We start from the raw sequence: 14,196 nt of genomic DNA on the forward strand, positions 1-14,196 counted from the left end.
TGGATAATTTCAAGTATTTAGGATGTGCATTTTCCTGGGATGGTAGTATAGTAAGAAAGATTGAATCAAGGTGTAGGAAAGCTAATGTACTGATGTTCCAGTTGTGATCAGCGGTATTCTCTACGAAAGAAGTCAGCTCCCTTACGAAATTATCTTTATATCAGACGTCGGTCCATTTTCAGATCAGCTTTGCTGGCAAGCTGGGTGGACTCAGGATATCTTATTCGTAAGTTAGAAATAACAGATATGAAAGTAGCGAGAACAATTGCTGGTACAAAATGGTGGAAACAATGGAAGGAAGGTACTTGAACGAAAAGATAAAAAGCTCAGTTAGGAATAAACTCGATGGTTGAAGCTGTACGCGTAAAGCGGCTTTGATGGTGGGGCTGTTTGAGGCAAATTTAAGATGATAGGCTACGTAGGATAATATTGGACTCAGCTATGGATGATGAGAGAATTAGAGGAATACCAAAGGGGCAGTGGTTAGACTCATTTTTTTAATGATCAATTAGGACACTGAACTAGTTGCAAATAGAAGATTGTGAAGACACTTAGTTAATTCACAGACACTTGCAAACTGAACACTGAAAAGCATAGAAGTCTATAATTTAATAGGGAAATATACACTCAAGTTTGAGCATTAATTAAATTTCACATTTCAGTCTTTGCTGTAGTCTGTAATTGTCCTGGTTCTTTTCATGCATGTTATGATGTGATATCTACTGCACTTCTGTCCGTACAAAGTACACTTACAATCTTCGTCTGGTTCATGGAACTTCTTGTTTGCGCATATCTTGTGGTGAAATCCGTGTATAGAGAGTTGTGTTATGACGTGGCGCTGCGTGTTGCACTCTCTAGTCCACCTATCGTCTGTCATCGCTGGTGAGGCGTAGAAGTCGAGGTCAGTTTCACTTTTCTTCCTTTCCCTGATGTTTACTGTGCCCTGCTTGCTTCCGTTAATTGTAGGTAGAATTGTGATCATATGTCTTCTATGCAATACGTCTCCCACATAATTTCGTATACCATCCGGGATGGCGCTGTCTTTCCAACTCGCGTAATCCTCTTCATGAACATTGCTTTTATTCTTTCTATTCTCATCAGGTCTCCGTTTTTTAGCTTTTCCCCCATGATCTCAATTCCATATGTTATTACTGGCGCTACTGCCGTCTTGAAAAGTCTCATCGCCATGCTAATTGATAGGTTCAATATGTTTTGGATGCTGTATGAAGCTCTGATTGCTGCTGCCGTTCTTTCTTGAATGTTTATACCAAAGGACGCCACCGTTGTCTGTAGTGTTATTCCTAAATATTTGTAATTTCGTACCTTTTGTAATGGCTTTTGGTGTAATGTTGTCTTTGGGCGTTGATTTCCCACCGTTTCTGAAGGTCATTTGCTCTCTTTTCTTCATTTATCTGTAGGCTGTTTTCCTATAATGAAGATGTATAAAAATACCTGCTTTCATCCAATCAGAAAATACCTTACTCACATTCCATGCTAATCCTGTTACTCTTTGAGGCATTTTTTAACTTACTTTTCACTAATTAAATTCGGATTTTGTCTGTTCAACATTTTAAAAATGGCTCTAAATGAAATGTTCTATGCTCTAATTGAAATCAGAACCATTAATAATTAACAAATGTGCAACATTTCACGTATCTGGCCATGTTATTTAGGAATCTGTAAAGAAATTAGTCAAGTCCAGTTGCTCACAAACTGTACCTATTGTAGACTAAGAGGGTGTCAGGTCAATGTTACGTATTAAGGATCCGCCTTTACAATACAATACAGTACCTAGTTTATTATCTAACACATGTTGATATGCGTATTAGATAATAAACTAGGTATTGGATTGACACGGCGTAACCTTAATACATAACTTCAATTAAAGTCAATAGGAACCAACTGTGGCCTTGATGGTCAAAATTATAGATCCTGAGGGTATCAGGTCACAAAAATGTTTTTTTACAAACTCATCCAACTTCTAAGTCCAATACAAATTTATTTACACTTTCCCTTTATCCAGTTTCACCGCACGAGTTGGCTGTGGGGTGAAACTGGATAAAGGGAAAGTGGGTTCGAATCCCACCGTCGGCAGCCCTGAAGATGGTTTTCCGTGGTTTCCCATTTTCATACCAGGCAACTGTTGGGGCTGTACCTTAATTAAGGCCATGGCCGCTTCCTTCCTATTCCTAGGCATTTCCCGTCCCATCGTCTCCATAAGACCTATCTGTGTCGGCGCGACGCAAAAAAAAAAAAAAAAAACACCCCACCATCCAGTTTCATTTCTACAGTCGCTTGGTTTTGGAACACTCATCAATTTTATAATAACAGACCGAGAATGGGGAAATTACATCATGAATATGAAGATAATCCCCAGCAAAAGTATGGAAGGTGATCATAGATTATTAATTGTGTAATTAAAACAAGCAAAAATCCTTAAAATTGTACTGAAGAAGAAACCAAAGATCAGGATTTGGGAACTGGAGGAGGAGAATAACAGAATGACATTCCAAGATTGATTAAAAAGTAAGTTGCCTAACACGGAAATATGAAGTGGAGAAGAAGAGTGGGACAATTTAAGACAGACATTTGTGGAAGCAGCAAATGAAATATGCTGGAAAACAAAAGCAGAGGTTAAGGGAAAGGAGACACAGTGATGGGCAGACAGAATAAAAAAAGAAATAAAAGAAAGGATCAAAGTGAATAAAGAAATGGATAAGGAAAAGCAAAAAACATAAAGGGATGAGAATAAGATAGAAAGGTTACATTTGGAATACAAAAGATTGAAACTGCAAGTAAAGAGGAGTATCGAGGAAGAAAAGGAGAATTGTTGGGGAGAGCTTACCAACAAAATTGAGCAAGATAGTCGAGGAAATCGGAAACTATTATACAGAGTAATAAAATCGAAAAGAATAAATCAAGGAAAAATCAAGGCATTAGAAAGAGAAGATGGATCCATAGTACATGACGAAAAGGGTCTTCAGAAGGTGATGTCAAAGTATTTTTAAAAACTTTATAATGAGGATGACTGCTCAGAGGAAGAAGGAGATAAGAAAATGGAAATAACAAATGGAGAAAAGGAAGAGAACCCGATAAAATGGTTGGAACTTGAAAGGGCAGTAAAAGCAATGATCAAAGGTAAAGCAAGTGGAAAAGACGAATTCAATGCTGATATGATTAGGGCAGCAGGAAGCAGTAGACTTCAGTGGCTATACTGAGCCCTCAATGACATATGGAAGGATGAAAGAATACCTGAAGATTGGCAGCAAGAAAGCATTGTACCATTGTTCAAAAAAAAGAAATAGGAGGAAAAGTGAAAATTATAGAGGTATAACCCTGTTACCACATGGGCTAAAAGTAATGGAGAAAGTCACAGACAAAAGACTTATTTTTTTTTTTTGCTAGGGGCTTTACGTCGCACCGACACAGATAGGTCTTATGGCGACGATGGGATAGTAAAGGCCTAGGAGTTGGAAGGAAGCGGCCGTGGCCTTAATTAAGTACAGCCCCAGCATTTGCCTGGTGTGAAAATGGGAAACCATGGAAAACCATCTTCAGGTCTGCCGATAGTGGGATTCGAACCTACTATCTCCCGGATGCAAGCTCACAGCCGCGCGCCTCTACGCGCACGGCCAACTCGCCCGGTAGACAAAAGACTTGAGGGATATAATAGAAACACAGTTAGAGGAAGAACAATATGGCTTTAGACCATATAGATCAACAATAGGCTTGGTATTTACAGTGCGAACGATATTGGAAAAACATCTGGAAAGGAACGAGGAAATCATCTTCGTATTTCTGGATTTGGAAAACGATTATGATACAGTTAAGAGACAAAATGTATGGGAATGCCTACTGAAAAGGAATGTACCAAAATCATTAATTAACAAGATAAAAATGTTGTTTAATGAGAGTAAAAGCAGTGTACAAGTGGGGAGTGGTGACTCGGAAACATTTTATATAAAAAAAAGTCTCATGTAAGGAAGTGCACTGTCGCCATTATTGTTTATTATATTGATGGATGAAATCATAAAACATGTAAAACAGAGTATCAGTAGTGATGAAGTGAATGCTTTGGTATTTGCAGATGATGTGGTGATTTGGGGAAAGGGAGAAAAGTACAAAGGAGACTGGACATTTGGAATGAAAATCTGAAGGAGTTGGATTGGTAATTATTAAAAAGAAAACTGTAGTCATGCACTGTGGAAAAGAGAAAAAGAGAACCCAAGTGAACATAGACAGAGAACAGTTAGATAATGTAGAACAGTTTACATATCTGGGTAGCATTATTATTGGAAGTAATGAAATCAACCCTGAAATTAATAACAGACTAAGTAAAGGTACAAAATTTTATCATCAAGTCAGAGACTTTTTTTTTTTTTTTTTTTTTTTTTTGCTAGGGGCTTTACGTCGCACCGACACAGATAGGTCTTATGGCGACGATGGGATAGGAAAGGCCTAGGAGTTGGAAGGAAGCGGCCGTGGCCTTAATTAAGGTACAGCCCCAGCATTTGCCTGGCGTGAAAATGGGAAACCACGGAAAACCATCTTCAGGGCTGCTGATAGTGGGATTCGAACCTACTATCTCCCGGATACAAGCTCACAGCCGCGCGCCTCTACACGCACGGCCAACTCGCCCGGTCAGAGAGCTTTTATGGGATGACAAAGTACCCAAGAGAATGAAATTAACATTATATAAACAGTATTTCATACCAATCGTAACATACGGACTAGAAACACTGGTAACTAATAAGAGACAAGATAGATCCAAGCAGTAGAAATTAAATTTTTAAGAACATCGTTTAACACGTTGAGTGCCGAGCCGATTGTAGCACACTATTCCACTGGTGCCAGGCATGTTTTTGAATTGCATTCCGCTGGTGCCAAAGCAATTGTACGCGTTGTAGACTGTTTATATAATCTTGGGATGTATTTATATGATGTACTAAGTAAATTTTATCTCACCATACCATGGTCATGCGTGACGCCATATGGTGTCACATCAATTTTTAGGAAAGATAAAATATAGCGTGACGCCATATGGTGTCACAGAATTTTTTGACATGGAATGTTCAATACGAATTTCCAATACGGGATATTTATTTCCTAATTCAAATTAACGCAATATTTATGAAAACCTAGTAAAATGCAAAACAAGTACTTATATTGCATTACATATCGTCCCCACTCTGGCAAACTAGCGAAACTGACAAACTAAGGAATCTGTAGTTCTGAAGTTCTGGTCTAGTTTTTGTTATTTATATGTTGTCTACCCTCTGACAAAGTCTCACATCTGCAGCTCGTTCTGTATGCCTAACATATAAAACCAATAATTAATTAAAAAAATTGATTTGACACGAGTAATCACAACTTTTTTCAGCTCTCCTAACCTTTTGACAATTTGCAGATTCGTTAGTTTGCCAGAGCAGGGACGATATTGTTGTGAACAGTTTTCTGATAACTCTAAACAATGAAAATATGCGTCTCGGCATGCCCGAGTTCTTGATACTCGTTGTAATTTTTCAAACCTTATTGGCATCGTTGTTCAAACATCGTCCTTTGTACACTTGTTTCATGTGCTGTTTTCATATTTACGTTTTGCACATCTGATCGGGAAGTTAAGGGAAACGCGCTAACTGTACGCTACCTGGCTGCTGGCGCAGCTCGACGCAGCCCGGTTGGTTCACGTCCGATGCTTCGCTCCTCCCTACCTCTCCGCCACACCCCAATACTCCCGTGGTACTTCTAATTTTATGACTATTTATTTGCTCAATTTTGGCGTTTAAACTTGCGCTGGATACATGCAGTTTTCACCTTGGCATTCTACTGCCTCCCACGAATATTCCTACCAAATTTCAACCGAATCCGAGTGTAACACATGTATGTGTTCCCTCGTAAGATTATTACCAATATCTTCCATTTTTTTATATTTTTGCACAACTATATAAACTGAATGATAACACGTACGTAAACGAGGAATAAACAAAGCCTGGCGCGCTTTCACCTGTGACAAAGACCACTGGCCAGTCAGTGGCTTCGGAAGAATACTGTGGCGCCACATGGTGACATACAGTAAAAATACATAGCTGGAATAGACCTTGAAGTTCGCCCTTCACGTAGTACCAATTTTACGCGCATAGATGTCACAGCTGATTATCTACGGCGCATCGCCTGAAACTCAACTGTGCCGCCATATGGCGTCACGCCAACTCTGATTTCAAGAACGGTGTGCCACCATATGGCGTCACGCCATCTCAAATTTGTAGACCACCGTGACGCCATATGGCGGCACGTGGCACCCAACGTGTTAAAAAGACTAGAAGAGATGGAATTCAAAATATTAATATCAGAGAAGAGCTGAATATTGAACCATTAGTACAGAACATACGAATTCGACAAACTTGACCATCATCGGTATCGGTCTTTAATTGGTCCGTATTGACTCCTAACAATAATGTACATGGGTGATTGTTTATCTACCCTGTCGGTATATTACAGTATTTGATTTTTACCTTGTTTTATATACATTCTAGTATACATTATAGTAAGTGTCTGGCTGGCAAGCGGATAGGCTTCCTCCGCTTTAACTATTTTATACTAGAAGAACAAATTTAAGGATATATGGGAAGTTTGTTCCGCTCTGATAAAACATCAATTCCAACAATAGCAAGCACGAAATCATCTGCCCTGATAGCTTCATACATAACTAAATCTTAATATGTTACGTAATTTTAATAATAAATCAGTACATCCTATAAAGGATCAACAGCAACATGATTTTAAATTTGACAGTAAGATGGATGATGCTTAGAGGCAACAATAATGCAAACATTGGCAAACAACATTTTATCAGTGGCCGTCTCGGCTAATAAACCCATCTAGGGTGATGATACGTATTTATAAGAGTGTAAAATATAGGAGGAATAGTGAAGTGTTCAAGAGTGTTTCAAAGTGTCCCATAAAGTGTTTACATGCAACATTATAACATACAATATCAATAAAATAACATTGTATATATATTGGACAAATTTAATATTATATAAAGCAATGTTTAATGTAAATATGGTATGATATTAGTTCTCAGGATTTGGGCAAGGTTGATTTTGATGTTGTAACGTTGATGAAGGGAGTTAAGGCTCCCGAAACATGTACATATAAAACAAGGTAAATATCAAATACTGAACATACAGAAAACAAGACTGAGATGGTTCGGACATTTAAAAAATATGGGAAAGGAATGGGTAGCAGGATGGGAATTGGAAAGAGAAGTTAAGGGAAAACTGAGAAGAAGGTGGATGGATGAGATTTCGAAGGACATTAGAGGAGCTGGATTGGATGTGGCGGAAATAATGGAGCAGGGAAAATGGAAGGACAGAAAGGAGTGGAGGAGGCTTGTTGACCACACCCAGGTGACTGGAGTGGGACATTGATGATGATGATGATGATGATGGTTTTGTTTATTTTTTCACTTAAAATTTTCACTGGTAAAACAACACAAAACTTAACTTGAAAACTTTTTTGCACAATGGTTCACTTTGAAATGGCAAGTCCAATTCATGGAACATAGATTTTTTTTTTTGTGGGACGTCCACCCTTTATAATGACAGGCAAAATTAGAAAGGAGTGCAGTGATTGAGGTGTAATTGATGAGAGCTGTCCCATTTTCAATACTTGCTCCCTGGGTTAGATAGAAATTTTCAGGTATAAGTCACTTGTCACTATGAACTTTATGTATTACAGTTTGTTTTAAAAATTACTGCCCCAAATCATACTGCTCGACCTGAACAGAAATAAAATAATAAGAATAATTTAATGATTTATCAGCTATGGAAAAAGAAGAAATTTCTGCAGATGGCAAGTTTTATGGAATGTCTACTTATCCAGTGTTGAATTTTTGGGACTCTACTGTACTATGTTTCATGAAAAAAAATAAAGAAAAAACATTGTGATGAAAGATAATATGAGGATTAAGAACTAAATAAGACAAAGCATTATATCACATTTCAACATTCACAGAACACAAAATCTTTCAAAATTCACGTTTGTACCCTGAGATGCAGTTTGAATGCAATCTTTCTTTGGCAATGCACACATACAGTAACAGCCCATTTCTTGGTTTTCTAATTGGAGCAAACCCTGCACAGCCTTGTTTACATGATTGAAGTTTATGATCTCTAATGGCAATGAAGAGGTTGCATTTGTTGCATGAAAAGCATTACCACAATTATGTTTTCCCTCTTTACATCAGATTGCACGTATTTCTTGTTTTTCGAGTAGAGCAAGTTTACTGCTGGATGATGCCATGCTGGGCATCTGTTACATTCTTCTTCTTTCATCGATTTTGGCCACCTGTGGACCATGTAAATAACTCTCCTCATGATTTAAATTTTCTTTGGTGCCAGTAGTCCTTCATCCTCCTGCTTGCTGCTTCTTTCCTTTCAGCCATCCATTGTTGTTTCTTCTTGGTCGCTGTTTCTGGCTCTAGGAAACCCTTAAATGTAACTTTTTTTTAAAGGTTTTTTTTTTTTTTTCTATTGACTTTACATCGCACTGACATAGATATGTCTTTCGGCGATGATGGGACAGGAAAGGGCTAGGACTGGGAAGGAAGCGGCCATGGCCTTAATTAAGCTTAATTAAGGTACAGCCCCAACATTTGACTGGTGTGAAAATGGGAAACCACGGAAAACCATCTTCAGGGCTGCCGACAGTGGGGTTCAAACCTACTATCTCCCGAATACTGGATACTGGCCGCACTTAAGAGACTGCAGCTATCGAGCTCGGTAGAAGGTGGTTCTATTGTGGATGTCTTGATGTGTAATGTTCATTTCTTGCAAATCCTTCTTCGTATTAACAAACCATTTTTCATAAGAGCTGCCTTTCCTATTGGGCTAATTGAAGTGGTTAAAGATTTTCTTAGCAAGTCTGTCATCAGGCATTCTTGAAATATGTCCAAAAAATTTAACTCTTCGCTTTTGAATGGCATCTGAAATTCTGCTGCATGTTTCATATATTTCTTTGTTACTGCGTAATCGATACGAGTCAGTATGTTTCTTTGGACCGAGGATTTTTCTTAAAATCTTTCTTTCCTTCTCAATTTCTTCATTGTCTTTCCTGGTTGTTAATCTCAGGCATTCTGAAGCATACAAGCACTCTGGTTGAATTACTGCCTGATAGTGGCGTAGTTTTGTCCTAATAGAGATCGCTTTCTTGTTGTATGTGTTTTTTGTAATGTGGAATGCAAACTCCATTTTTCTGGCTCTCTCGCAGTTTGCTTCTTTATCAAGCCCATTAGATTGTATTATCTCACCAAGGTATTTGAATTTAACATCTTCATTTATCTTATCATTGTTTGGTGTTAATCTTGGGGCTTCTTTGATGTTGGTCATGATATGTGTCTTTTCAAATGATATCTGCAGGCCGGTTTTCATTGCTACCTCCTTTAAAGTGTTAACTTGTATTATCGCCGATCAGTATTTTCTGATAACAGTACAAGATCGTCAGCAAATGCTGAGCAGTTGATAGTGATGTTCTCTTTCTTGTATCCTATCCTTATTTGGTCATTAATGCCTTTTTCTGCTAGTTCTTTTTCCCATTCTTTGATGACCTTATCCAGGACACAACTGAACAGCAGTGGGGATAGGCAATCTCCTTGCCTTACACCTGTCTTGATTTCAAAGGGTCCAGATATCTCTCCCATAAACTTAACCTTTGAGTATGTGTCTGTTAAGGTCACCTTTATTAGCTGTAACGTCTTATCTGTACCCCTTTCTCTAAGGATGTTTGCTCCTATCAACTGAATCATATGCTTTTTGAAAGTCAACAAAAACTTCTACATACTTCTTGCCCCTGGCAACTCTGTCCTTCAGTATTGTTTTGAGGTTCCAAATTTGTTCCACACACGATCGTCCCTTCCGAAAGCCTCCCTGGTATTCGTCGATTTTGTGTTCAACTTGTTGTTTTAATCTTGATAGCAGTGCCATAGATAGTATCTTGTATGTCTCTTGAAGGAGTGAGATGCCTCTGTAATTGCTAACATCTGTTCTATCCCCTTTCTTGTGTAGTGGGTGTATTAAGGCTAATTTCCAATCAATGGGAATCTTACAAGGTTGCGTTCACAAAATACTACTCTCCAACTCCGAGTAAACTCAGAGTTCATTCTATCCGTTCACAAAAGTAAAGAGTTAACTCTCCAACGTGCTCAGAAAATGCTTTTGAGTTAACTCTTTTTACTCCGCATAAATAGGGGGGTAGATTTAACTCGACATGCACAGTAATGCCGTCATTGGTGGCGTTGGAAAATATTAAAATGGGAGTGTATTGACATGGTACCGGTAATGAATTCAAATCATTTTCTAGTTGTTGACAAAGAAGGGTGTTATGTATTGAATAAAGAAGGAGATATTTTGTTTAAAACAGGAAAAATAGGTTCCAATTTTAATAATCGGCAGAAATAACATAATTGAATTTTTATAAGAATACTTATGTTATGAATGATCAGCTGATTTATTAGCCTCAACTTTCTAAGATTTCCTTGATAAATGTATAAGACGTAACTTTTTTTATTTTAGATGATCTTCTGAATGTGACCATTTAATTATATGATCAGAAATACCACACAGTGCATTTATAACTCTTACGAAACGGATCTGTACGAATCAGGTGCTAAGAGCCAAATACAACCAGAAGTTTTTATTTACTTATTTATTTATTTATTATGGCTTCTTTCATGTGGCGAAGTTAGGGCACACAGCCCTCTCTTACACTTAACCACAATACAACAAATAATATTAAGGTTGCCTATTACTAATTATACTAATTACGCTACTTATACTATTTCCTAAATTAAGCTTAAGTTACACACCCACACAATATGCAGCTTATTAGCTCGTTACTTCAGTCCTCTTTTCTATCTCACACAGACACTTGCACACACACTTACAATGTACACACTTATCAACTACCCTTACGTTTACATTATATAAAACTAACAAACAATTTTTAATTTTACAATTACCAATCACACACACACAATACACACCAATACACACTTCAATCGGTAACTCTCAACAGGAAGTCTCGGCAAGATATTTTAAATTTGAGGAATGAGTCAATGCCCCTGACACTTACTGGCAGGGAATTCCAAAGCCTGGAACCGGTTACAATGAAAGATTTATTATACATAGAAGAGTGGTGAAGAGGAATACCTAAAGTGGAGCCCGAGCGAGTGTTACGATTATGGAAGGAAGAGAGGAAGTGAAGTTTAGATGAAATATACTGGCGGGAGTTACTATGCAAAAGTTTGTGTATTAAGACAAGTATATGATATTCACGTCTCTTATCAGGTTTTAACCAGTGCAGTGCTTGATAATAAGGAGTAATATGCACATCATACCTTAAGTTAAAAATGAATCTAAGACAACAATTCATAATATGCTGCAGTTTCCTAGTTAGTTCTTTAGTAGCGTCTACCAAGATAACACCACAGTAGTCAAGGATAGGAAGAATTAGGGTCTGTGTTAATCTTTGCCGCATGTTTAGTGGTATAATATCTTTATTTAATTTCAGTGGGTGTAGAGTAGCAAACACCTTCTGACTTACGTTTTTGATATGTTCTGTCCAATTTAGAGTTTCAGTCATAGTCACCCCAAGATGTCTCACTGTTTTACTGTATGGAATTGTGCTATTATTTATTTGTAAAGGAGGAATGATCGAATCGTTGATCTTGTGTAGGAGCTTCTGGGAACCGACAATGATAGCTTGCGATTTTGATTGATTTATGAGAAGTCTGTTTGCGAGAGCATATTCACCGAGTTTTTTCATGTCATCATTTATGCATTTTACTGCGTTTGGTAATTCGCTTAAGCTGCAATGGTAATAAATTTGGAGATCATCAGCATATAGGTGATAATTACACGTTTTTAGAGAAGATGAAATGTCATTGATATACAATATAAAAAGCAACGGTCCTAAAATACTACCTTGCGGCGTGCCAACTTTCCTTGTACGCCATTCTGAATTTCTTTCGCAAGTTATCACCTGCTGCCTCCGATCTTTCAAATATGACGTAAAAATCTTCAGTACTAAAGGGTCAAACAAGTAAGATTCCATTTTCTTAATTAGTAGCTGTAAGTCTATTGTATCAAATGCACCACTGAAATCCAGTAGCGTTAGTACTGTAAGTTGTCATTGTTCCATAGCTAGTCTGATGTCTTCTGTCACTTTAAGGAGAGCCGTGGCAGTGCTGTACCCTTTCTTAAAGCCCAATTGTAATGGGTCAAGGAGAGAATAGTTATTTAAATATTTCAATACTTGCTGTACACCAGTCTTTCCAAAGCCTTAGAAAGCGCTGGAAGAATAGAAACTGGGCGATAGTCAGAGGTCAGTTTAGGATCATTTATCTTGGGCACTGGGATGACATTAGCTTGTTTCCAGAGTGCAGGGAAAGTTCCATTTCTAAGACAGTAATTGAATATATGTGTGATAATCGGGGTGAAGACTCGTGGGTCTTGCAATAGTCTTCCTTGTTCTCCAATTTTGGATTTAGAAAGTTTAGGGCCAATGACTCTGAGTAGATGTTCGAATGCTGATCCAGGCAATCGGAAATGCTGTTTAAATTCAGTTTCGTCGTAGTTGTTAACAACATAATCTACATAGCTAGGTGTCCTAAATGGCTTATTGTGCACCGGTGCAAAACCGATGTAGGCCTATTGGTATAAATCATCAAAGTAATCCGATTGTTCCTACAAGATAAAGAATAACGGATACTGTTTTAAGGCATAACTTGGTTAGGAAAGTAGTAACAACTCATATAGCACACTGCTATGAAGAAACTCACTTGGGAATTCGACATTAAATTCCTCGCAAATGAGTTATGGTAAAACAAATAACCTTCCCTAATTGATTAACCATATTCTGTTACTCTGTATTCGCTCCAAGCATTCACAAAATAGTGTTACTCAGAGTTAACCTTACTAGTTACTCCACGATACTCTACTCTACTCCAACTCTACTCGGAGTCGTATTTTGTGAACATAGCCCAAGTGTTCCAGATTTCTTGTATTAACTGGCATAGGTTCTAGATCATTTGGGGGCTCACATGTTTACATAGTTCACTCGTTATTGAGTCTTCACCAGCTGCTTTGTTGTCCTTAAGCTTCTTGATTAGATCTGTGATTTCTGTTTCATCTGGCGGTGTTGAGTCTGGGTACTGTTGCGTATGTTCTGTGGCGAGCTTCTCCTCTGGCACTGGGCAGTTAAGTAGCTGTTTAAAGTATTCTGCTAACAGTTGGCAGTTTTCTTCATTGTTTGTTGTGATGGTGCCATCCTCTTTCTTGAAACACAAGCTCGGTGGTTGATATTTAGAAAGGCTCCTCTTAAATGTCTTATAAAAGTCCCTCGTGTTATTCTTTTGGAAGTTATGTTCTATTGCAGCCAGTTGTTCTTTCTCAAATTTTCTTTTTTTCTCCTCTTATGATTTTTGCGGTTGATTTTCTTTGTTCATTGAAGCTGTTGTAATCTTCCTCTTTCTTTGATGAGTGCCATTTCTTCCATCTTTATAGTCTGAGTGATATTGCCTGTTCACATCTTTCATTCCACCATGGATGTTTTCGTGATTTCTTGAGTAATGCTGTTTCTTTGGCTGCATCAATCAATCAATCAATCAATCAATCAATCAATCAATCAATCAATCACTACTGATCTGCATTTAGGGCAGTCGCCCAGGTGGCAGATTTCCTACCTGTTGTTTTCGTGGCCTTTTCTTTAAGTGATTTCAAAGAAATTGGAAATTTATTGAACATCTCCCTTGGTAAGTTATTCCAATCCCCAACTGTCCTTCCTATAAATGAATACCACATACCACTTAGTCGAGCAGCTCATCTTTTTTCTCCCAAGTCTCCCCAGCCCAAACTTGGGAATATTTTTGTAATGCTACTCTTTTGTTGGAAATCACCCAGAACAAATCAAGCTGCTTTTCTTTGGATTTTTTCCAGTTCTTGAATTGGCTGTGATGAATTAGAAATTAGGCAGTTACTTGTGGAACTAGAGGAAATGGCAGCACAAATAGGCTTACGGGTAAATGACAAAAATACATTACATGGTTGTACTGAGACTGAATTATAAGGAGGTTGACAGATTGCCTTTGAAGATTGGGAAATTTATTATATTTAAAAGAGTAGAGGAGTTTACTTTCCT

General features: G+C 37.8%; 1 protein-coding gene across 2 annotated transcripts in view; it reads left to right on the forward strand.

Moving 5' to 3' along the window:
- The window catches only part of LOC136875728 (DGAT1/2-independent enzyme synthesizing storage lipids), a 145,111-nt gene that overhangs the window by 67,359 nt on the left and 63,556 nt on the right, over positions 1–14,196 (forward strand). The window lies entirely within an intron of this gene.

This window comes from Anabrus simplex, chromosome 6 (genome assembly GCF_040414725.1).
Source record: "Anabrus simplex isolate iqAnaSimp1 chromosome 6, ASM4041472v1, whole genome shotgun sequence".
In the NCBI taxonomy this organism is placed as follows: Eukaryota; Metazoa; Arthropoda; class Insecta; order Orthoptera; family Tettigoniidae; genus Anabrus; species Anabrus simplex.